At 35.5% G+C, this 25,243-nt stretch overlaps 1 long non-coding RNA gene across 2 annotated transcripts in view; it reads left to right on the top strand.

Annotated features, from left to right (window-relative positions):
• The window catches only part of LOC149136865 (uncharacterized), a 26,493-nt gene extending 1,541 nt beyond the window's left edge, over window positions 1–24,952 (top strand). Inside the window, exons 1-3 of one of the 2 annotated variants that reach the window (XR_016238144.1) lie at window positions 1–1,678; window positions 11,559–11,604; window positions 24,782–24,952. The exon at window positions 1–1,678 is cut by the window's left edge and continues 1,541 nt beyond it. This is a non-coding gene — a long non-coding RNA (uncharacterized LOC149136865). Of the gene's footprint in view, window positions 1,679–3,268; window positions 11,230–11,558; window positions 11,605–15,063; window positions 15,151–24,781 lie in introns of those variants that run through there. The other variant, XR_016238145.1, reaches the window with a different exon arrangement.
• Window positions 24,953–25,243: the final 291 nt, after the last annotated feature.

The raw sequence follows: 25,243 nt of genomic DNA, 5'->3' as shown, positions 1-25,243 counted from the left end.
TCCGTTATATTAATACATTTATCTGTTTTCTACACCACCTGTCTTCGTCTTTTTTTTTTTGTGAATTCTCCCTACAGTAGTATAGCTGGTGAACGCGAGTTCAAACCCTATGTTATTCAAACTAAATATACTTTGGTTCAAGCGAATCGAAAAATCGACATCACATACATGAGACTAAGTACTCAGAGAATAACAATGGAATGTTAAGAATCCACACTCCAGGTAGATTATATACATTTGGTATTTGGTATACTTTACTGAATACCACTGGCACCCGAAGAAGTTTCGAAAGCCCAAAGGCTTTCACTGTAACCACTAAGAAAAAGGCGGTGTCCTAGTATATCACTTGACTTTTTAGGTTGCATTTTTAGGTATTACTGTCTGCATTAGATCTGGTCTTGATAGCGATTGTAAGGACTTCTACTTCACTTACAGAAGCGCTTGTAAGTGATCTATGATTTACATTCAAATTTATCATAAATATGTTTAACGTAAAGAAATACCGACTACGTAGGAGTAACATTTTCAGAGTACTATTTATTTTCAGAATTGTTAAACTTATTTTCTTATCTCGGTTACATACATATTTTATGAATATGTCGCTACCGATAAAATAAATTAATTTGTATTGCCCAAAAAGCCAGTTCGGTTTTTTTCGACACTACACGTCAAGAATTCTAAAAAGTAGCTAACTTCAGTCTGCCCCTTGCACATGCGTATTCGTTAGATACTTTACACTCTAATGTAGTTGAACGACAACTTGCGACGACGAGACAGGTTGTACTTTGGTTTCCAAAATTTGTATCGGGAAATATTTCGGTCCCGGTCGACCAATTGAGATAAACAAAGACAAAACGAAAGAATTGGTCGAAACCAATTCCCGTCATACGATAAGGATGATCGCAGATATTCTCCAGGTATTCAAATAGAATGCTGAAAACCATCTACATCAAAACCTTGAAAAAATGGCGGAAACAGTAACAATTGGAGATGTGGTTTTAAGAGTCAGGGTGGAGGGCAGAATCCTTCGATGTTTCAAATGTAGCCAAAAGGGCCACATTAAAGTGGACTGCCCTTTATCGACTGGGAAAAATCAGAAAGAAGTCGGGAAGGAAGCAGAAAAAGTAGCGGAGGGAATACAAATAAATGAAGACGAACTGTGGAAAGTGGCAGAAAAGGAAAACCAGAGGAAGGGAAAGAAAGCAGATCAGACTGAATGGGAAACCCACACCCACCCCATGCATACCTTCTCAACTCCAACCTCCCCCGCAGACACCAAACCCACCCATTCCCCTCCGACATAAGAACATAAAAAGACACTGACATACAGGAACTCACAAACTTCCCCTCCCACTGAAAGTTGTTTTGCATGTATGTTGTTTGAAGGTGCAGACATGTAACTCATTAACAAAACAACGAGATGGAAGAACACAATATATATTAACGTGAAAGGAAAGACAAATGTTAAGGGGTGGCATACATGTCTTTTCGTATCAGAGAAACTGAAGAACAAAATAGAAAAGTATAAAGGTGGGTACAAATGTTGGAGAGTGAACTATGACATGAAAGGGTTGTCGGATAATATAGAGTATGAAGAACTTTTTAAAGAATATGGATTGGATATTTTGGAAGGTATGGAATTTAAAGGATAAAGGAAGTGACACTACTTGGAGGTGGGGTAAGTAGATTAATTTTTATTTATCATTCAGCTTGTATCATACGTTATATATTTTTTTCCTTTCTTCTATATCCCCATATGTCTTTGTATTGTCTCCTCTTCGTTGGACCCTTGTGGGCAATACAGAAACAGATGTGCAGGTTCCACATGAATTCAATGAGGTTAATCTTGTCGAAGGGCTTTCCGTCTGCGATTGCTTGAGAAAACGTGACGAAAACGTTCATTAAAAAACAAAAGATTTGTGGCAGGAGATAGAAAAATAGCTCTTCTATAACAATGTGGAGCGGAAACGATAATGGGAGGCACACGGGGAAGCATAAACAACCTTCAAATGCAGAACTTCAATCGAAGTTATGCTTTCAATTTGGTGCGATTGGAAGGGTGTTGTTTTTTACGAGTTTCTTTCCATGTGCAGGGTCACCGATTCAGATGTGCACAGTGGCCAAGTGAACAAATTAAATTCAGCAATCCACCAGAAACTTCCTAGCACTTGCCTATGTTATCGAATTGTCTTTTTATTGCGATAATGTCAGACCGCACATTTCTTTGTAGGCGCAGCAGAAGCTGCTTGGACTTTACTCTGCAGTATATTAGACTTACGCTAGGTAATAACAGAGTACGAACCAGTCACACGTTTCGATGCACTTTAGATTCTCTGAGTAACAAAGAGCGCGGCATTTGTTTAAAGAAATGTTTAAAGAAAAATGATATTGATGTATTATATTAGAAATTAAAACAAAGTTAAATACAAAAGGTAATAGACATCGCCACTGAAATCTTTCATTAATAAATCTTAGTTATATTTCCCCCTTTGCGCTAAATAAAGTAGAATGAACAGGGATGTTTAAACAGAAAGAGAGGCACGAGAATGATTACATATAGTTTAAAAAGCTTCGAATCTATAGAAAGTAAAGTAATATAGGAAACTTTATACAACAAAAAAAAATATTAGAAATTTTCCACCGTACAATTATAGACGATCAAGTAATGAAAAATATGAAATTAATACTCTTATCTACAAACGACGAACAAAATATCAAAAGAAAAATTTTGTTCTCTATTTAAGAAAATGAAAAGTTATTAAACGAGTTTAATTGATAGCGATGAAATAAGAAACAAGGAAAACTGTTGAAAGCCCAGAGTCTAAGTCAAAAAATGAGTAAAATATTTTCAGTTCAAATCAATTGTATACTGGCAGACGATCTAATAGCCAAATGCGTTTCTTTCATAAAAGTGATTCGACTGATCAGTAACATTCTTCGCATAACAATAACCACAACACAAATGTATACCGATACATCTACAGGTATACACATGTAAGGAACTCTTTTTCGTTTTATTCGTTTCTGTCATTTGACTGCGGCCATGCTGGAACACCACCTTTAATCGAACAAATCGCTCCCAGGACTTATTCTTTGTAAGCCTAGTTCTTCTGACTCTATCGGTCCCTTTTGCCGAACTGCTAAGTTACGGCGACCTAAACACATCAACATTGGTTTTCAAGCGATAGGAGGACACACACACACACACACACACACACACACACACACACACACACACACACACACACATATATATATATATATATATATATATATATATATATATATGATGGGCTTCTTTCAGTTTTCGTCTACCAAATCCACTCATAAGGCTTTGGTCGGCCCAAGGTGCAACGCAGCGGGACTGAATCCGGAACCACGTGGTTGGGGAAAAAAACTTCTTACCATGCAGCCACACCGACACCTAACTCTACACGTTCCTTCAATATAATCTTTACATAAACGAAGGCGACAAGTTGGCCGAATCGTTAGCTCGCCGGATAAATTGCTTAGCGGTATTTCGTACGTCTTCACGTAATGAGAACAAATTTCGCAGAGGTCGACTTTGCCTTTCATCCCTTTCGAGGTCTATCAAATATGTGCCGGTTGAGCACTAGGATCGATGTAATAAAACTACTCTTATGAAATTGCTGTCCTCGTGTCAAAATTTGAAAATAACATATCTTGTATGGACGTCTCTGTGTATATTCTCCCGTAGGAATCGATCCCGAGAAATTTAGCTTTCCTGGAGTAGTTCTATTGTGGAGGAGGATTTATAATCCTGGTTCGCCAAAAACAACGACTGTTGCCCATATTTGAAAGAATCTGGGCGGTATGAGAGCAGGATTGGTAGAATATTAGAGAAAATTTTTTTTGCGGAAATTGTTCTAACCCTTCATTCTCAGAGTTCAAATGTCACCGAGTCAAATTTGCTTTCCAGCGTTTCGGGTTCGAAAAAATAACATATCAGTTTATTTGTAGGGTGGACGTTAACCACTCTTAATTCGCCACAATTCTCTGATCAAGTGTCTATATAAAAAATTGTATTTGATGACGCTTTTTCACTATTTTCACGCCTACGCTGCCTTTTAGAAGGAATTGTGGTATATGTCTTCAGTAAAAATCAATACTTCATTTTAATTCAATGCAGTTAAACTTCATAATTATCCAAAAGGAAGATACCATTTTACAGTCGATTAAACATGAAATTATATCTAATTATATAGCCGTCAGTATTAAGAGGCTAAGACGCATTTAGTTCTTATCCGTTTGAAAGATTTTATAGTGAAATTTTATGAGTTAATTAATTAAGATAGATTTTGCTGTCGGACTTCTAGCCCAGCCTCATTCCCTTATAATTCTTTTTTGAATTTCAAATCATTGAGCTAATACAATAAATTGTATTTCCTTTATGATAATTTGCATGATACAACGCATGCAGAACATACATTCCTATGGTTTGTCTTGAATTTGTGGATATATATATCTGTTATTTCTTTACTACCCACAAGGGGCTACACACAGAGGGGACAAACAAAGACAGACAAACGGATTAAGTCGATTATATCGACCCCAGTGCATAACTGGTACTTATTTAATCGACCCCGAAAGGATGAAAGGCAAAGTCGACCTCGGCGGAATTTGAACTCAGACGAAATACCGCTAAGCATTTCGCCCGGCGTGCTAACGTTTCTGGATATATGTGTGTGTGTGTGTGTGTGTGTGTGTGTATGCACACGTATTGTATCATTAGCAAATAACAACTTTTAAACGCACGGAAAATGCCGAGTGATAAGACATATCTTTATTGTCTCTTCAAATCACTATCTCTGTCATCTCAAATCTGGCCGTTACCTGATTCTTCAAAATGTCATCATCTATAAAATATGGAGGCGCAATGGCCCTGTGACAGCGGACTCATGGTCGTAGGATCGCGGTTTTGAATCGCAGGCCGGGCGTTGTGAATGTTTATTGAGCGAAAACACCTAAAGGTCCACAAGACTCCGGCAGGTGGCGGGTGGAGAATCCTGCTGTACTCTTTCACCACGACTTTCTCTCACTCTTTCTTCCTGTTTCTGTTGTACCTGTATTTCAAAGGGCCAGCCTTGTCACACTCTGTGTCACGCTGAATCTCGTCGAGAACTACGTTAAGGGTACACATGCCTGTGCAGTGCTCAGCCACTAGCACGTTAATTGGATCAACTGGAACCCTCGTCGTCGTAACCGACGGAATGCCATAAAATCTATAAAATAATCGCCAACTTGCGTACCGCAGTAATTATATCAATAAAATCAAATTGTTTGTCGTTGTACCAAATCCAAAAATTGTTACACGTTCTTCATTTTATAAGATAGAATAAGCTAGAATAGCTTATTAATGTGTAACATTACGTCGCTTGATTCCTCAACGTTTTGTGTTCAAATTTCGCCGTTAACTCGCAGAGATTTGATTAAATAAGTACTTGGTGCGCCCTATGCTTAAAACATTAAAATGTTGGGTTAAGTTTTCAAATCATAACAAGCTTATCAACTAATATGTTAGAACTAAAGAAGCTGATCTATAAAAGAAAAGAAAAGTAGAAAAATGTCAAATTTCAAATAGCAGGTTTACTTTCGATCGTAATATGCCAACTCGGTCCGATGGTGTTTTTCAAAACAAGCACAATCTTTTATGAATACGCTCGTCTATAGAAGACAAAGAAATCGGTTTTAAATTTTAGCTCTTGGTCAGCAAGTTTGTGGGAGGAGGTAAGTCGTTTATATCGGCCCCAGTACTTATTTTATCAATCCCGAAATGATGGAAGGCAAAGTCAACCATGGCGGAATTTGAACCTGGAATGTGAAGACGGACGAAATACCGCTAAACGTTTTACCCAGTGTGCTAACGACGCTGCCAGCTCACCTCTTCAAAAAAAATATATCAAAATGAAGAAAATAAATAGCTAGCTTTAAAATCGGGATGGAAATTTATCATGAAGGTATCGGAAAATAAACTATAGTGTTTTGCCAACGATTGCAGGTCTTCAAAGTTAATATAAAATATGTGGTATTTTCGTGGTTTTACAAACCGATAACATAACTTTAAAAACGTCAAGGGAGAAGGAAATTAAAGCCAAACCTATGTGAAGTGAGGCAGAATTCTCAGAGGGGGAGTAGGTGAACGCCAAATTTGGCCGATGTTTCTGAGTGAGATTGACCAAGCTGCTCCTCACTATTCTCAGTTCGTCTCCAATTTAACTAGGCCGTCGGTCCGGTGTTCAACAACGTTGATGGGCTACATGACCCTGCCGGTTCCGAGTTGTTACCCCTATAACTTTTCTTGGTTGATATTCCTTCCTGTTCCCGCTTTGTATTGACTTAGATCAGTTCCGTTCCGTTATATGTGCCTGATGACGGATACTATGAAGGTGAAGTCGTCTACACATGCCGACACAATTATTTCTCATCTTAGTACTCGTGGAATAACCCTCAATGTCTTAGTTTCGGCAGCAGAATCTCAGTACATGCAGAAGAGACGAGAGTGACACAATTGACAGACAATGCACATCACGCATTGATGTTACAACCATTGGTATCTCCTTGTTTGTCCCCTCTATGTTTAATCACTTGTGGGCAATAAAGAAATAAATATATTTATTATTGTAGGGTGGCGAGCTGGCAGAATCGTTAGAATGACAGGCGATATGATTACCGGTATTTCGTCTGCCGTTACGTTCTGCGTTCAAATTCTGCCGAAGTTGACTTTGCTTTTCATCCTTTCGGGGTCGATTACAGAAGTACCAGTTGCGTACTAGGGTCGATGTAATCGATTTAATCCGTTTGTCTGCCCTTGTTTATCCCCTCTATGCTTAGCCCCCCCCCCCGTGGGAAATAAAGAAAGAAATATATTTTGTCTGTGTTGTAGAGTCTCTGAACGATGGGGTTCCTTTAGTGATTTTTGCGACCATTGCTTCTATTGTGTGTGTTATTGTTGCTGTTGTTGTTCTCGGTGCCATGTTATAGCTGGTTCTTGAATCTCTGTTGATGCAGCTTCATGTTTTTGTAATTGTTGTAGCTGTCTCTTTTTTTAGTTACTGCTGTTGTTGTTGATATTCTAGCACTGGTATTGATGGAAACGTATTTCTTCAATGAGTGACAGAAATCCAATTTTTGGTTTGAAAAAAAAAATTGTTTTGTTTTATTTCCCGAGCTCTTTTTAGCCAAACAACTTTTCAAATTTTAATTTAGTAATTCTGTTTTCAGAGTATACAACAGCTTAATCATATTTTTGTCTGTGAGTCGTTAACATGCATTGAGCGGTGTGTGTGCAGTAAATTTTTTATCCAACCGATATATTTGTATTTTTAATTCAAATGATATCTTAGTAATTCAAAATAATTCTACATGCACGTGTGCTTTTGTCTGTGAGGTAGTTTTGACTGGAAGTTTAGATTTTTAAGAGAACCTTAGCTTAGAAAGGGTAGAGTTCTTGTATGTCGAATTGCAGAAAAAAAAACCTTCGGAGCTAATCTATGCTGATGTGCTATAGAGATCCATTGAAAATTTATAACTTTTGCAATATTTTATCTTGCAAAGATTTGCGTACTGTTCCTAAGTCGATTTTTGTGAGTCAGTGAGTGGTATCTTTTGCAAGTTAGCTATTGAATTTTGAGAGTAAAATTAGGCGATTTTGGAAGATAATGTTTCTGTTCTATCATCTATAACCAAATTCACAGTGATTTCGTGACCAAGTTTGTTTGTTTCTTAAAATGTATCCGAGTTGGTTTTATTAATTTATATTGATCATAGTGTAGCATTTTCTGTATGTTGCATGCTAAAATCGATTAAAATTTTACTTTTATCCGATTGGATAAAATTTGGTGCGAGTATATTATGTTAGTCATGTTTTTATTTAAATTAATTTGGAAGCAGTACTTATTTGTATAAACTTAGTTTCTTCTATGAGATTTATTCGGAAAACATCTGTAGTTTCTGAAACCAATATGCGGTGACCTTTTCTAACACTGCACCAGGCACTTTATATATTTTCCTGCTGTTTTTTTTTTTGTTATTTCTCGAATATATAAGTTTAGGAATAATTGTTTCCGTTACAAACCCAGAAACCATTATTACAAGAAGCAGCTATTTGCAGATTTTAACATTCAGAACACTTAATATATTTCATACTTTCCCAACTGAGTTGGGATACATGGCACCCTACTTATTTCCACTAAGGTTTAAGTTTAAAACAACTTAAATCGAACAATGATTGTATTACCTTTTAGTGACATAAATAGACTCTTCGGCTTCAAAATAAATCCTCTTTGAAGTACCCGCTTTAATATATCTGAAATTCAAGGCGGCGAACTGTCAGAAACGCCAGCACGCTTCCGGGGTTATTTAAGGTATATGTGAGTCATTATTGACGGTATTTTCAGTGTTAACATAGTTTTGTTTTTGTATCAATGTTTTATCACTTCCTTAACTGTTTTAGTACTGCTTTGCAGCAATTTATTTGTGCTTTCTCTCCTCTTTTGAGGAGAGTTAGCTATGTAGAAAAAGAAGTCCGTTTTTTTTTTCCAGAACGTAGTGTCTCTGAACTATCAACGTAAGAAGAGGAACTCGTACGAGCGGTGGAAAGAATAGATAGTCAATTAAAGAAGAAAATTGTTGCGGAATAAGGAGGTAGATCTGTTAATGTTGAAAAGTTATGAGAAGATGGTACACAGAGAAAGGGGGCGACGTAAAGTTGTTGCCACCCCAGGAAGTAATAAAGGATATGCAGGAAAGGACTATTGTGTACGAAGTATATTCCGTAGAAGATAAGAGAACTGAAATTGTATCAGCTGAGAAAATTGAAAAAGCCTTGAAGTCAATCTGGCAAAATATAACACATCTTGGCAAAGTAAGTCAATGTGGAACAGTGGAAATTCACTTTAAAAAGGCAGCAAAGGTAAAGCAACACTCGGCAACCCCATTAAGGACGGAAAGTGAGGTCCTCCTGTCCACATATCTTGGAAGGAGAGCTTTCAGGGTTAGGGTATTCCACCACGAAATAGATGTGTCTTGCGTAGCGACGGTTATACTTCTAGGCAACGAAGAGGAAATATTCTCCAGCCCACGAGAACAGGAATAATCAGTTGGAAAGGACAAATATTGCATATAATTATACAAAGTTCAATGGAAAATCTAGAAAAATTGGTGGAAACAGTAACAGTTGGAGATTCGGTGTTAAGAGTCAGGGTGGAGAGCAGAATCCTTCGATTTTTCAAATATGGCCAAAAGGGACACATTAATATGGGCTGCCCTTCATCGACTGAGAAAAATTAGAAAGAAGTCAGGAAGGAAGCAGAAAAAGTAGAGGAGATACAAATAAATGAAGACGAATCGTGGAGAGTGGTAGAAAAGAAAAAACGGAGGAAGAGAAAGAAAGACAGGTCCGGCTGAATGGGAACCCCAACCTACACCCACTCTTTGTCAGGCCTACTCTCCCCCGGCAGACACCAAACCCACCCATTCGACATAAAAACATAAAAAGACACTGACACACAGGAACTCACAAACTTCCGCTCCCACTGAAAGTTGTTTTGCATGTATGTGGTTTGAAGGTGTAGACATTAACAAAACAACGAGATGGAAGAACACAAGGCTTATTAACGTGAAAGGAAAGACAAATGTTTAGGGGTGGCATACATGTGTTTTAGTATCAGAGAATCTGAAGATTGAAATAGAAAAGTATAATGGTGGGTACAAATGTTGGAGAGTGAACTATGACATGAAAGGGTTGTCGGATAATATAGAGTATGAAGAACTTATAAAAGAATATGGATTGGATATTTTGGAAGGTACGGAATTTAACGGATAAAGAAAGTGATACTACTTGGAGGTGGAACGAATAGCTTCATTTTCATACGCTGTCCTGTGTTTCTCCCCCCTTGTTTTGTTCCCCCATACGTTTCTGTATTGTCCTTTCTATGTTCACCCCCAGTGGTTAATAAAAAAATTCAGAAACGTTGGCACGCTGGGCGAAATGCTTAGCGGTATTTCGTCTGTCTTCACATTCTGAGTTCAAATTCCGCCGAGGTCGACTGTGCCTTTCGTCCTTTCGGGGTCGATAAATTAAGTACCAGTTACGTACTGCAGTCGATCTAATCTACTGGCTCCCCCCCGCAAAATTTCGGGCCTTGTGCCAAGAGTAGAAAGAAATATATCTGAAATTCCACAAGGAGGATAAAGGACATAAAGCCAGGCTTTCAAAAAAAGTATACGAGACAGACGAAATATGGAAGGCATACTGGGAGCTAGCCGCCGATTTGGAAAGACTTAATATTGCCACTCATGAAAGCAAGAAGAAGACCGGACTTAATCCTATGGAACAAAGAGCGAAAAATTGGAATTTTGATATAGCTGACGGTGTCATGGGAAGAGAACATCGGTAATGCAAAGCAGCGGAAGGAGAGGAGGCATGAGAGATTAATCGAAGAGTGCGGGAAACAAGGGTGGACTGTCGAGTATTACCCCTTGGCAGAGTGTGCTAGAGGCTTGATTGAAAGGGAAATGGCGGCGTTATTTAAAAGATGGTTTGCACTTTTGAGCTTAAAGTTGAGGAAAGTAATAAGGAGGATACAGGAGGCAGTCGACAAAGCCAGCTTCTATAAATGGCTGAAACGGGAAGACCCGAAATAGCTCGAAAGCCATAACATGCCGACTGGGAAATAGCGCTGCAGCTTGACAGGTGGGCAAAGTTAGTGAAATCTTTCATTGCGCGCCCTCCTCCTGGTTCGAAAGCTAGTAGCCCCAAACAGCTGGTGGGAGTCTAGCTGCTGGAACTGAAACCAACACGACACTGTTGGAAGGTAGGTTTAGAGAGTACGTGGCCAAAACTACGCGTACGTACCCTCCGTTGGTCAGTTGCAGCTTAGATTGTGTCGTGTGACAGTTAGCTGGCGCTGTGTGTTGGAGCCTGCCGACGAGTATTTAAAGAGAAATTTGCGAGGGTGAATTCTTTATTATGATTATTACAATCAGGACATAGAAGGGACAGAAATTTGTAAGAGTGGTAATACTCTCCCATCATCGAAGAAACCAAAGAGCAAAAAGCCAAGAGAGAATAAAAACGCACTCAGCACCAGAGCAGAAAACATCTCCGAAAGGGGTGAAGCCCGCCTCGTCGAAAATTGCCGGGGCCGAAACTGCACGTGATTCCTCCTGATGTACTTAGCCACTGGATCCTGTAAAGGAGCTCTTGAGGTAACGAAATACGAAACGAGGTTGGAATGCCTCCTTCCTAGATTATAAAAATCTCTTGTCTGGAATTTTCGCGTTTAAATATTCCACAGCTGCGTAGACTCATTACCTCAAACGTTTGCCGTCCTTAATGTTTTAATGATTCATCCAAAGACTAATTCACTTGCCTTCACAATTAAATCTCTATTTTAAACTATAAAATGTTATCCTCCAAATTCGAACTATTATCTCTTTTATTACATAAATTTGGAAACGTATTTCAATTGGTACTCTGTTATCCTGTATTAGTTTTTATTCTTTTAAAAAGAAAATGTAATGGCTTTTCTTGATAGATACTGAAATTATAAAAATTCAAACACCAAGCTCGAAAATGCAAAGGTAGGTGATGACTTAATTACTTCCATTTTATTTTTCTGCCAACTGTGAATTGAACATCCACTTTAAAAAAAAACCCAAAAGATTACCGTTTGTTTTCTTAAACCTATTTCTCCAATTTGCCTGCTCTACTTTATTATCATTTGAAATCTTCTATGGCTATTTAGGCTAATAATTTGCTCCTTTTTTTCCGGTTTTATATATATTTAAAAAATGCTTTCAGAGAAAAATCTAAATGTATTTTTCATATAAAAAAAAAAGAATGTACGAGATCGAATTACTTTGATTATGCATATTGATAAATCTAAATTGAGAACAGTTTAATCAATTTTAATATAGATATAACAATTTTAGTTCTATTTCCTTTTGATTATCACAATTTGTAGCTTCCAATTTTCATATTTTTTCTAATTTTGACTATATAATTAATCTGAATTTCTATCTTCAAATATGCAAAACAAAAATAAATAAAAATTCAACATTTCCTTAAAAACACCTATAAAATTCAATTTCATAAAGATTAGAGACTTTTCAAACTTATGACGTTCTAACTCTGTTGTGATCTTTCATCCTCCCCACGACGGTGTCGATGAAAATAAGGACCAAACATGCAATGATCATAATGCTACCAATTCCCTCGAACTTGATAAAGTTGTGATTAAATTAGGAATTATAAGAGTTTGCGGCGATCTTTCGGTACTAGATCCCGTAAATTCCGGTCGTTGTGCGCACGCATAGAGATTACATTATCGTTTAGTGTGTTTATGTATTTAAAGTTTGAGAACTGTATGAATCTGAGGGGAGAAGGTTTGAGTTTAGTGGGCCATTCATTTTGTTTTTCTATTTAATGTTGTCTTTTCATATTTTCAAGTCATTTAAAAACATAAACGCACTATACGATAATGTAATCAGTATGCGTGCGCACAAAGATCGGAAGTTATGGGATCTAGTACCGAAAGATCACCGAGTTTGCTTTGGCATGATCGTTAAAGTGGCGGGAGAGGTTGATTTCCAAGTTGGTCATAGCTCTTTTCGAGCCAATCAAATTCCAACAGAGGTCAACTTTGCCGTTCATTCTTGAAGAACCGATAAAACGATAAAATAAGGTACCATCTATGAACTACGGCTGATTTAATCGATTAGCACTTCCTTCAAAAATATGAGGCCTTGTGCCTATTTTAGAAATAATTATGAGTGGTGAATCAGCAGAATGATTTGACCGACAGAAAAATAGTTAAGGTATTTGTTCCGGCACATTAGTTTTCTCAGATCAAATCTTGTCGAGGCCAGCTTTGATTTTCATGACCTCAGTCCAAATGACAAAGTATCAGTCAAGTATTGAAGTGAACGATTGAATCGATTTCCTTCTTCCTCATTTCAAGCCTTGCTTCCATGTTATAAATAAAATATAAGGATAAAATCTATATAAGATTTTATCAAGTAACCAGCGTATAAAAAAAAAAATTAAGGAAAAGATTAATACAAGGTATATATTTTTTTCCTTTATATATAAAATACATTATAATATCAAGGGCTGTATACTGTACGTAAGAGCGAAGCGACACGCTTTAATGGGACTCTTAAGTCAAACAACATCAATAGGTATATAAACACGCGCCGGTTTGGTCGTATACCCTTAATGACTTTGTGGTCACTATGTGTTAGCACGTTCTCCACTGATCAGCACGAACATAGCCGGGAAAAAAAAATATAAACATCTGTACATGAATTACAACGCATGTTTACACTTAGAAATCCAATTAAAGGAACTTTTGCCTTGTTCATCTCGCCACGTGTGTATAATGGAAATAATTCAACACTGAATATATTTCGGTTCAATATTTGTAAATAAAATATAAGGATAAAATTTATATAAGATTTTATCGAGTAGCCAGCGTGTAAACCGACTAAGGAATAGGAATCTATTTTAAAACGGGGGCCACAGTATTTTCTTAACGAAACACTTTGAAACACTGGTAGAATGTGTCATATAAAACATCTTTTTTTCTTAGTCTTCTTAAAAAAAAAGAAATCCCTAAGTCATTCCATGTTAAAGTTGTCGTATTTCTGTAATTTCAACCAATCACTGACGTCCATTCAGCCGATATACATTAAGTGCCGACTACATATACAAACTATTCTGAAATAATTAACCCTAAGGTTAGGGTTAGGGTTAAAGCAAATTTAAAATGAAAAAAGGAAATAAAACGAAGGTATGGAGATTAAATACGCTTTACATCGCTTAATCAGCCAAAGGAGTAAATGTAAACAATTGAATACTTGTCAGTGATTGGTTGAAATTATCGAAATAAGACAATTTTTTACATGAAATAAATTCGAATACAAAAATATTTTTCTGTTCTATAACACAAAATAGATAAGTATACGAAGTTTGAAAGTCTTTCGGTACCAAAAACACTACGTAAAACATTAATGAAAAATGTGGCCCCCGTTTTAAAATAGATCCAATAGTTATATTTCTTCCGGCCCTCTATGTTCCCAATGTGCCACCAGACACGGGATGGACTAAGGACTCTACGTTCTACATTCAGATCATGCCGACGTCAACTTTTCCTTCCGGCCAAATGGAGTCGACGAAATAAAGCACTATGAAAGAAAAGATTAAGACGCAAGATTATGGACGTAAATTAGTGTTTTAAAGAGTGCTAAATACAAAAAGATACGGTAACAGAAATCGGAGTACTCACTTCCCAGCAATTCCTCATGGTTTAATGTTCTCAATTGGACACTAAATAAAGTAGACAGACTACAGAAGAAAACAAGGAGTTTGATGAATGCATTTGGAATACACCACACACATCTGACATTAAAAGACTATATTTTTAACCGAGGTACAAGATGGTAGCTTTCTTATACAACTAGAAAAGCATTACGTATCCACGAATGGTCTACAAAAACACCTGGTATAGAATCAAGGAAAATTAATACAAATAGCTATGATAAATGAAGAGAACATCTATTTTCTATCAACAAGGAAACTAGCAAGTACAAAGTGAAGGTTACAGTAATAGATACATATGGACATAGAGAAACAACAACAGAAGACGTGAACCAGCTACAATCTAAACTAAAACTGGACCACAGATCATCTAGTTAAAACAACAGCAAAAGTATCTACAAGACCAGCTGAGCCGAATGGAAATAGATAAAAAATATACAGCATTAGCGGAGAAGCCACCAAAATCGTATTGTATAACAGATTATATTATATAACTGCAGCCTGTCTTTGGAGATAAAGAAGAAACAATTTACCGTATTCCGAATTAATGGTGTACATTTTGGTAGAATATGAGTTATAGTTTCATGTGAGTTTCATTTCGGGTAATAGTTCTCCCGATCTATCATCCATCTGATCCAGTTTACCTCTATATTCGGTTCTTGTGACGGTTGATCCTTTCTTTAGCGATAGCTAAATGTTCTTGTTTCCTCTTATCGCTTCAGCGTTTCTGTGACGAATGTATGCTGATATAATACAAAACGACTTTGAAATGTTAATATACTTTTATTTACGTCTTGCATGGACACATGCATACAGGTGTTGTATATTTACATTTTTTTATAATTGTACGAACATAGTTTCACAAAAGAAAAAAAAACAAATACATGAAATGAAAATAAATACACTCTTGGGTTTTAATTTTGAGGGGAAAATCTTGGTTTACAAATAAATTTTTACAGTTAACATAAAGAAGAAAGTTTATGAACAATATGATCGAGGCCAAGAAAGAAAAAAATGTCGTGATAGTCTATTAGACGACAGCAAATAATAAATTTTATTCTCTCGGAATTAAAGTATGTATATATACTTTATGCCTGAATTGAAAGAGAGTTACATTTATATTTTCCATTACTGTGCGGTTTTAATTGATTTCAATGAGTGAAACAATCCAAATATTCTGTGAATTATTTCTTCATTTATGAAGTACGATTTTTATCGCTCTGTAAAAGAAAAAAATCATAGAAATGACAGTATTGACCTGAGAAATTTTGTATAATTTTAACAATTAAACAAATATGAATTGTATAACCTAACAAAGATTTCCTTTACTACCTGTGCGTTTGAGATCTAGAGACTTAATTGTAAGCGTCGGCATGTATACATGACGAGCACAGGTTATCTAGGAACCATTATTTCAATTACATTACACACAAGAAGAAATTGATTAAGTAACATAAAGAACATTTCAATCTTTTCATGTTTGTTCAAAATTAAATAATAGTGCATGCGAACATTTCCATGGTTTCAGAAGATACAGATATATATAAATGTGTGTGTGTGGTGTGTGATTACAAGTATCAAAATGTAGCACTCAATACCATAAGCTAGAGAATTTATTTAATTTGATTGACTGAAAACCACGCCGAGAGCTATTTGCAGTGTCCTTGCGTGAGGAGACGCTAAGTTCGTCAATTCGTCACGATTTAAACATGGCGGACTGTGGAGCTACTTGATTGCTAAGATAACGAAGCAGCAAATAATCTTCAGCGTTTGTCTTCTTCAATAGTTTGTGTTTGCTTATGGGTGTGTATACCCTTATGCATATATATATGCATGTATATATATATGCATGTGTGTATATATATATATATATATATATATATATACACACACATATATATATAATTCGGTAATATTGTGTTGCTCCTGTTTCCGTAATTGTTTTCTGTAATGATAGAGTGGAACTTAATATACGTACTCTTTTTGCTTTAACTTTTTATGTGGTATGTAATTACTTCGCCCAGACAAACTTATGTGAGATCGAAAATATAGAATTCTGTCCATTGATATTATCTGGTATTTGCGACTATTTTATAGCTGTAAGTGCGACTATGCTGAATACAGACGTGTATTCGGTATTATATTTTGGGTCTTTAAACCACAAAAGAATGTGAGGAATGGGCTTTCGAAGAAGGTCAGAGCTATCTTTTTTTTTTTTTTTTTCGCTTTTTGTTTGTATTTTTTGTTTTTGCCAAAAGAATATTTCAAGAACTATAGAAACATGCAGAATATACCCCTTGTTTAAAGTTCTACCTGATGCATGATTTCGACGCCCTCTGTGTGTCTTTGAGCTACAGATAGCTTTGTAATTATGTTTTATTGCATTTGTATTGTTACAGATGCATGAAAAGTATTTTTAAACTTTTAGCTTCATGGTAATATATGTGTGCGTTTGTGTGCACGTATCTATAAACACAGTATACACATGACAAACACACACACGTGCGCAAATATATATAAGACGACCTTATATGAGTAGATGATTTTAAAATATATAAAATACCGTATTGTTCAATAGGGAATAGTATCACAATTTCAATTGATATTTGCTTTCTGTTTTAATTTCCTGAACGTTACACACTTCAAGTTTTGTAAACCGGGGCATTTTGTCCAGGCACAAGCTCAACTCTTGTACGGATTATACGCATTCAAATACATTACTCTAACCACTTGTGCACTTTTCAGCAATTATTATAGGATTAAATATATATTCGACTCCACTTTGAAGTCCAAATGAATTTAAATACATAGAATAGAGGACGGAATGAAATATTGTAATGAATGTTGACCGTCACTCTACCGATTCTCAAATCTAGTTTCTTTACTTTTAGAGATTACTTCTTACATATTAGTGAATTATCTTATTAGAGGTAGGGATTTTCCAACTAGCTGTATTCCAATGTATTTGCTGTGGTTATTTATCTTTGCTCTTTCACTTGTTTGCAGATAATGTTTTCAAATATTGGCAGGCCAGTAATTTCGAGTGGGTAGGTGTAAGTCGATTACATTGACTCCAGTGATAACTGGTACTTATTTATCGACCCCGAAAGGATGGATAGCAAAGTCGACCTCAGCGGAATTTGAACTCATTAAACGTAAAGACGTATAAAATGGCGCTAATCGTTTTCCCAGCGTGCTGGCGATTTTGCCAGCTCTCCATCTGAAGGTAAAATTGACTTCAGCGGATTTTAAACACAGAACGAATTGAAATAAAATCCGGACGAAATGCCGCGAATCTTCTTGTCCGATTCAGTAAATATTCTGCTAGCTCGCCCGCTTACTTGATAGAAGATAAAACACAAACATAAAGATACACATGTACAGACTTAATTATTCATTCGTAAATTTGGTGTCATAATTAATAAGCTATGAAAATACATCTGTAGCTATATAATCACTTGTTCTGACATCATCATTAAATGACATTAATTTAAGTGCCCACTGGCATTGCGTTTGAGAAAATATCCCATTAGCGCTGTTTATGAACCAGGAATATAAAAAAAAATGAACCACTCTATTTATAGTTATATTACTTCTAAATTACGTCATTTGTAAAACTACAAAGTAACAGACGCATTAACTCTGACCATAGGCGGGAGGGAAAAGATTAATCATTTTGTGATATAGCTACTACAATATAAATTGTCATATACAAGGCGCTGTACACATTCCTCTGCTTATAGCCAATACAATTAATATATCAAACGAACTCGAATTACTATTTCCTTTGATGAACATAAGTTCACATTAACCTCCGCACTCATAACAAATATGCTATACAAATATTAACATAAAATGGAATTATTAAGGCAAATTACTAAAACACTGTTATTTGGAATTTTTTAAATCGATTCTACTTCTGATATTCCTCAGCCAATTTTTTACGAATAACTTTTCAATTAATATTTAAAATATTTTAAATGGTTTATACGACGCTTTTGAAAACATAACAAGTAACACAATATTAAGCAGACACACCATATCACAATAAACATCTTCAATATTTATTTGAAAATAAGACACAAAAATAAATGAAGTAGCATAAAACAGGAGTGTTAAGTATGAAATACTGTATATGTATATATATATATATATATATATATATAATGTGTGTGTGTGTCTATGCATTTGTATGTATACAGATATGAGTGTATGTGTTTGTTAACTGTATGTTTTCACGTACTTACGTAGGCGTAAAAAAGTAAGACGATAAAATATTTTATTACAATTATTAAAAAAAATAACAGTCATATCTTTCAAGATCAAAAAGATTGTTAAATATAAATATATCTGAAGAAGGCGGGATGATTCAAATTTATCTTTCTATAAGAAGTGTAACAGGAATTGTTCATATGATGTTTTGCCGGAGGCATCAGTGATATAGATGAAGTAGTTTCGATTTATGAGCTCTGTTTATGATCGTATTTCCACACCACAATATCCAACATTTCTTTATATGTTTTGATAACTTTTATTGAATATGATTTAACAAACAAATATTCTGCATTTATTTTTATTTTCATTTCTTTTCCATTTTAATATAAAGCAACACATACCACACAAAAGAAATATATTATAATATATTTGTGTGTAAGATGAAGAAAGTAAAAAGGAAAAATTTAAATCAAACCTTGCAAACCAACAACAAATGTAATTTCATTGCCCTTTTCTTGGGTCTAGTTATTTTGATTATACAACCATTATTAAAAAAAAAAGAGAAAAATGTTTGAAACCATAGATATGGATTCTTTTTCTTTTACATTAAAACAATATTCAGAAAAAGATGAATATATATATTATCTTCATAAATTTTCAATATTAATAACAACAAAAAAATATATGCGTGTATATGAAATTATATATACATAAATACGTAATGTATGTTTTGTTTATAATTCAATTTACATTAATAACAAGCTCATATATACATATTTTTTTAAAAACATCTTTCGACTAGTAGATATTTAAAAAAAGAAGAAAATATGAAATAACGCCATAAATATGGAAGTTTCCACATTACTCGTAAACGATTTGGTAACATGTCCAAATTTAGCACTTAATCTGTAAGGATTCCTGTATAGTTTTAATCCCTTTCTATAGTTATTTTCCTCATGAATATTAACCGTCATTTAGCTGTTAGGATTTCAAAACGAAATGCCGATGATTCTTTTATTCTAATGTAGTTTGTTTTTTTTTTGTCGTGGTTCCATGGCAAAAATATTTTATTCCCAAAAGACACTAAACCCACTTCATCATCACAACGAAGAACACTTCAATGCTACAAATAGTGGAGTCCTATTAATTAGCATGTGTTTAATGAGTTGCAGGTATGACAAACTCCAAGTAAATGTGTATCATTTAGGAACGTATGAGGTACACTGTGGGGGAGATGTCTGTAGATGTTACTGATATTAGATATGAGAGATATCAAACAGAAAAAATGAAACATTCCTACCTCCTTCTGTATGTCCAATTCCTTTAAGCATAATTTCCTTCTCTGTCTGTTAATGTAATACATTCTTCCTATTTAAAGGATCAACGTTAATCCACTAAACTTATTCACAAGTAAGTTTATTGTGACTTCCTTTATTTTTTATTTAATTTTTGTTCGAGAAATTACTAGTGACGTAAATGAAGTGAAGAGGTTTCAACAAGCAAAGTGATACTATAGCTGAATATTCTTAATGATGTTTGGACAGAAATGTTCTCCACTGGTTGGAAACTAATGTTGATATTGTCAGTAAATGGGAGTAATGATTGTGTCATTCGATTAGAAAAATTCATTTACTACAAAAGGTAAATTAACCTGCAATTCAAAGACTTTCCTTAGAACCGTTAGAAAATGAAGTTATCTCATAACCAAGGATAATTTACCGATTTGTTTCTACTAAATTCCACCAATGGTAAATAAGACATATCGAGTGAGAGCTGTCAAGTGTCTCAACTACCAGCAGGTACGAACAGAAAAATTAAATGAAAAGATCAAAAGAGGAACTGCTGGAAAATTGATTTTCTTCGGACAATTGTACTTCAGTTCAACAACTTTATTTTGACAAGGTCAGCACTTGTATATCTTGAGTAATTCTCAATAGAGGTCAAAATTGGATTCAAGTTTTTTTTCACCAACAATTAGCGGTTTATTATTATTATTACACTGTTTTTCCTCATCGATTAATATTGCTTTGGGCATTGAGGGAGAAGACTCAAGAATAACTATGATTTTTAGACATTTCTGAAAGGCAGTGGGAGAAAATCATCAAATAGCGTTTAAGATAAACGCATGCATTAAATTCATAAAATGTACAAGACTACACCGCCATTCACCTGTCAGAATATTCATGGGGAAATTGGGATTATGTTGATGAAGGAAGAAAAAGAAATTTCATTTTACTGAAATAGAAATAATGAAGTTACTTGATATACTTTACTTTGGAATACTCCCCCACGTATTTAGTATATATTTATTTTAGATATTTATCTATAGATATGGTTTCTTGTGTAACATAATTGCAAAAGATCAAACAAGTCTGAGCGTGAGCAATGAGTCCGAAAGTTGTTAAAAGATAAACAACAAATTCTTAAGAATAATGATATTGAGAGAAAATGGGACGTAGGGGTAAGAAAAATAAAGAGGCTAAAATTGAATAAAATGTTGGCTAAGAAACAATGATTAAAAATCTACAAAGATTATCAGGTGAAAACGAAACTGATGCTCATTAACAATGATTTCTATCATTCAGTCTTCTCCAAGTAATCACTAATTACAATAACGATTACCGAATTTTACTAATTTTCTTTCGTTCCTTTTAGTTTCTGTATCTACAATTATTCTTTACTCAAAGCCAATATATTTTATAACGTAATTATCTGTGCGTATGTGTTTATGAATGACTCCGTTTCAGAAAGAAGTGATGAGGATGATGATTGTGATGAAGGTAAAGGGGGTGGTGACGGAGTTGATGATGCTCCTGGCATTCTTGGAGGTGAACTGAGCTTAAGCGTTTCTATAAATAATCCTATCCGCATTTTCTAGCATCCTTGTATATGGAATATGTAACACACAAAACCAACAGCACAATACTCGTTCTCTCTCTAGTATAAATGTGCATCAGCACCACACACACACTCACATGTGGTTGGAAATCAAGCTTTTTTATAAATGCATATATGTGTTCCTACATACGTGTTTTTGTGTGTGTGTGTGTGTGTGTGTGTATACAGGGTTATTCAGAAAGAATAAACCGATTTCATTACGCAATATTTTAATACGGAAGAGCAAGAAAAAAAAGCTCCAGCTAAGTCACAAGTATTTACTTACAATCAACTTTTATTTCCTATCTTGCTAGTGTTCAATGTGGCCACCCCCTGTAACACGGGGAACATCAATGCGATAAGAGAATTCCTCACAGACGCGTATCGGCATATTGCGATTCACTGAGTGTGTGATCCACCATGTGTGATTTTTTTTTTCTTGTGAGGTTATGTAAAAGATCGCGTTTATGTTCCACCGCTACCCACTAACCTCGATGACCTTCAACATCGAATAACAACAACGATCGACTCAGTGGATTATGATATGCTGATACGCGTCTGAGAAGATTTCTCTAATCGCATTGAAGTTCCCTGTGCTACAGGTGGTGGCCACATTGGACACTTGTAAGACAGGAAACGAAAACCGATTGTGAGTAAATACTTGTGGCTTAGCTGGAGTTTTCTATTGCTTTTTTAAAATTAAAATATTGTGTAATGAAATCGGTTCATTCTTCTTGAATAGCCCTATATGTATGTATGTATGTATGTATGTGTGTGTGTGTGTGTGTGTGTATACGTGTGGCTGTGATAACAAGCTTGCTTCACAACCACATTGTTCCGGATTCAATCCTACTGCGTGGCGTTTTCTGCTATAAGCTTCGGGCCGACCAAAGCCTTGTAGGTGGGTTTGGTAGATGGAAACTGAATGAAGCCCGTTGTATATATATGTATGTGTGTGTTGTCTTTATGTTTGTGTTTTCTCCCCTCCCCCGCCATCGCTTGACAATCGATGTTATGTTTACATCTAACTTAGCGGTACGTCTCAAAGGTCCGACGGAATAAGTACTAGAGTAACAAAGAATTACTGGGGTCAATTTGTTCGACTAAAAACCCTTTAAGGTGCTGCTCCAACATGGCCGCAATCAAAAGACTGAAACAAATGAATATATTTACATATATACATGCCATATATATATACACATATATATATATGTGTGTGTGTGTGTGTGTGTGTGTATAGCCACTATCATATATCCTAAAACAACCCACACCCTAAAACAGCAATGTATTTATATGCAGTTAAGTCTATGCCTGGTCTTTCATAAAGGGCCTAGCTTTTGCATACTAGTGAAATAATACTCTGCTGTTTGAGTGAAAGAAGTTTTCCATCTTTCAGCCCAAGTAAATTCGATTAGGCGGAATATAAAATAGTACTTGTTTAGTAAACGCTTATTTAATTTAGGGAGTTTGCAAAAAGCTAGTTAGAAATAATGCGCCAAACGTAAAAACAATAAATAATTATTTCAAATTTTTGCCACAAGGGCAGCTTGGGATGAGTTGATTACATCGGGCCCAGTGTTTAACTGGTACTTATTTTAAAGACCCCGAAAGGATGAAAGGCAAGGACGACCTCGGCGGAATTTGAACTAAGAATGTAGCGACAAGCGAAGTACCCCTAAGCATTTCGTCCAGCGTGCTAACGATTTTGCTTGCTAACCGCCTTAGAAAAAAAAAACTATTAATAATATTTATTTCTTTATTGCCCACAGCGGACTATACATAGAGGGGACGAACAAGTACAGACAAAGGGATTAAGTCGATTATATCGACCCCAGTGCTTAACTGGTACTTATTTAATCGACCCCGAAATGATGAAAGGCAAAGTCGACTTCGGCAGAATTTGAACTCAGACTGTAGCGATGAGTGAAATACCGCCAAGCATTATGTCCAGCGTGCTAGCGATTCTGCCAGCTCGCCGTCTTAGTAAAAAAAAAAAAAACAATAAATAATATTGAACATTGACTAACATTCTGCTATTTATCTACAATACTTTACGTTCTATGTTGGAATCACACTGAAGTCGAACTTGGCTTCTAGCGCTCCAGTGTCGATAAAGAGAAAGCGTTCCCTAAATATGTAGCTTTCAAAATAAAAAAGAACACTGCATTATAATTATTTAATCTCTATTGAAATAATGTTAATTATTTAGTCTCTATTGAAATAATTGAAGCATGTTTAATATGACTTCGACCGCGAAATTTATTTCTCCCCACATTCCAAATTAGTGAAGAGAAATTAATAGACTTAATGTAAAAGCATGTAAGGGTGTGCGCAGCTTGAAGAAATATAGGTCTATTTAGGGAATAAAGAACTCAGAAATGCCATCCTCTTCAAAAATATTACTAGCGTCAGACTTAATATAGTAGTGCAATTTTCATGCTTTGCATTTTATTATATATCCTAAATATATCGCAATCTTGGTCGTATGGTTCGAAACTTGCTTCTCAACTACATGGCTCCGGGCTAAGTCTGACTGTGCAGCAGCTTGGGCAAGTGTCTTCTACTGTAGCTTCGGGCCTTAAAAGTGGATTTAGTAGACGGAAATACACATTTGTGTGTGTGTTTGTGTCTGTCCACCAGCACGGTTTAGTTAAAAGGGTGAATAGAATAAGGACCATACATGAAAATAATAAGTACTGGGATCGATTCATTCCGCGAAAAATTCTTTGAAGAAATCCCACACCCTGACCCCAGTCTAATGACTGAGAAAAGAACAAGAGTTAAAAGATATTCATCGCTACCTCAATCGTTATGCTTAGACATAACCGTATTGAGTTATCGTCTGCATATACACATGGAACAAAGGATTCAGAATTGGAGATAAGAGCAGAAGAGTATCGTGTGGTTGCCATATGTCCTAAGGTCAGATGAGGCCAAGCGAATGAAAAAAAATAAGTTGTGACTATGCCACTGATTTATTATAACAACAAAAGATGTATTACCTAATACATCTTTTATTATTCAAGAGACAGAGTAAGGCGCTGTGCTGGCAGAATCGTTAGCAGGCTGGACGAAATGCTTAGCGGTATTTCGACCGTCTGTACGTTGTGAGTTCAAATTCCGCTGGGGTTGACTTTGTCTTTCATCCTTTCGGGGTCGATAAATTGAGTACCAGTTTCATATTGAGGTAGATCTTATCGACTGGCCCCTCCTCCCCAAAAAATTCCGGCCTTATGCTTATATTAGAAAGGATTATTTAAGAGAAAGGTTTAGATATTTTTTTTTTCTGCAGGACAGACAACATACTGTTTCATCTATCTAAGTTATATGTTGTTTACATTTATAAAGGATACAGAAGCGAACGTTCCAGTCACAGACTTTATTAGAAGACCAGACCAGAATGGGGAAAAGATAGTAAGTTTCAACATTTTTGAAGTCGCGTAGGAAGATAGCCAAGAAAAGAGGATGGTGTTGCTTGAAAGTAGGACAAAAGATATCGGTTCAGTGTACTCTGCAATAAATGGGAATTTCTTTTCGTTCAGCGAGATTGTGTTGTCACCGCACTAAGCCAGAGGCACGGCTTCATTCGATGACACAAAAACTATCTATATCTGTAAAAGACGGCATCAGTTCGGTATTGTACATATTTTTCTCGTGTTTCTATTTCGTCTCACTGAACACATCCATTTGTTTGTTTCCACCATGCCTTATCATCAATTCGTGTTACTTGTGTATTATATTTTACTTTCTTATTTTTATCTTTAATTTTCTCTCTCACTATATATATATATATATATATATATATATATA

The sequence above is a fragment of the Octopus bimaculoides genome, chromosome 2 (genome assembly GCF_046866305.1).
Source record: "Octopus bimaculoides isolate indiv1 chromosome 2, ASM4686630v1, whole genome shotgun sequence".
In the NCBI taxonomy this organism is placed as follows: domain Eukaryota; kingdom Metazoa; phylum Mollusca; class Cephalopoda; order Octopoda; family Octopodidae; genus Octopus; species Octopus bimaculoides.
The sequence above is the reverse complement of the archived record's forward strand: the minus strand, read 5'-3'. Positions and strand labels throughout refer to the sequence as shown.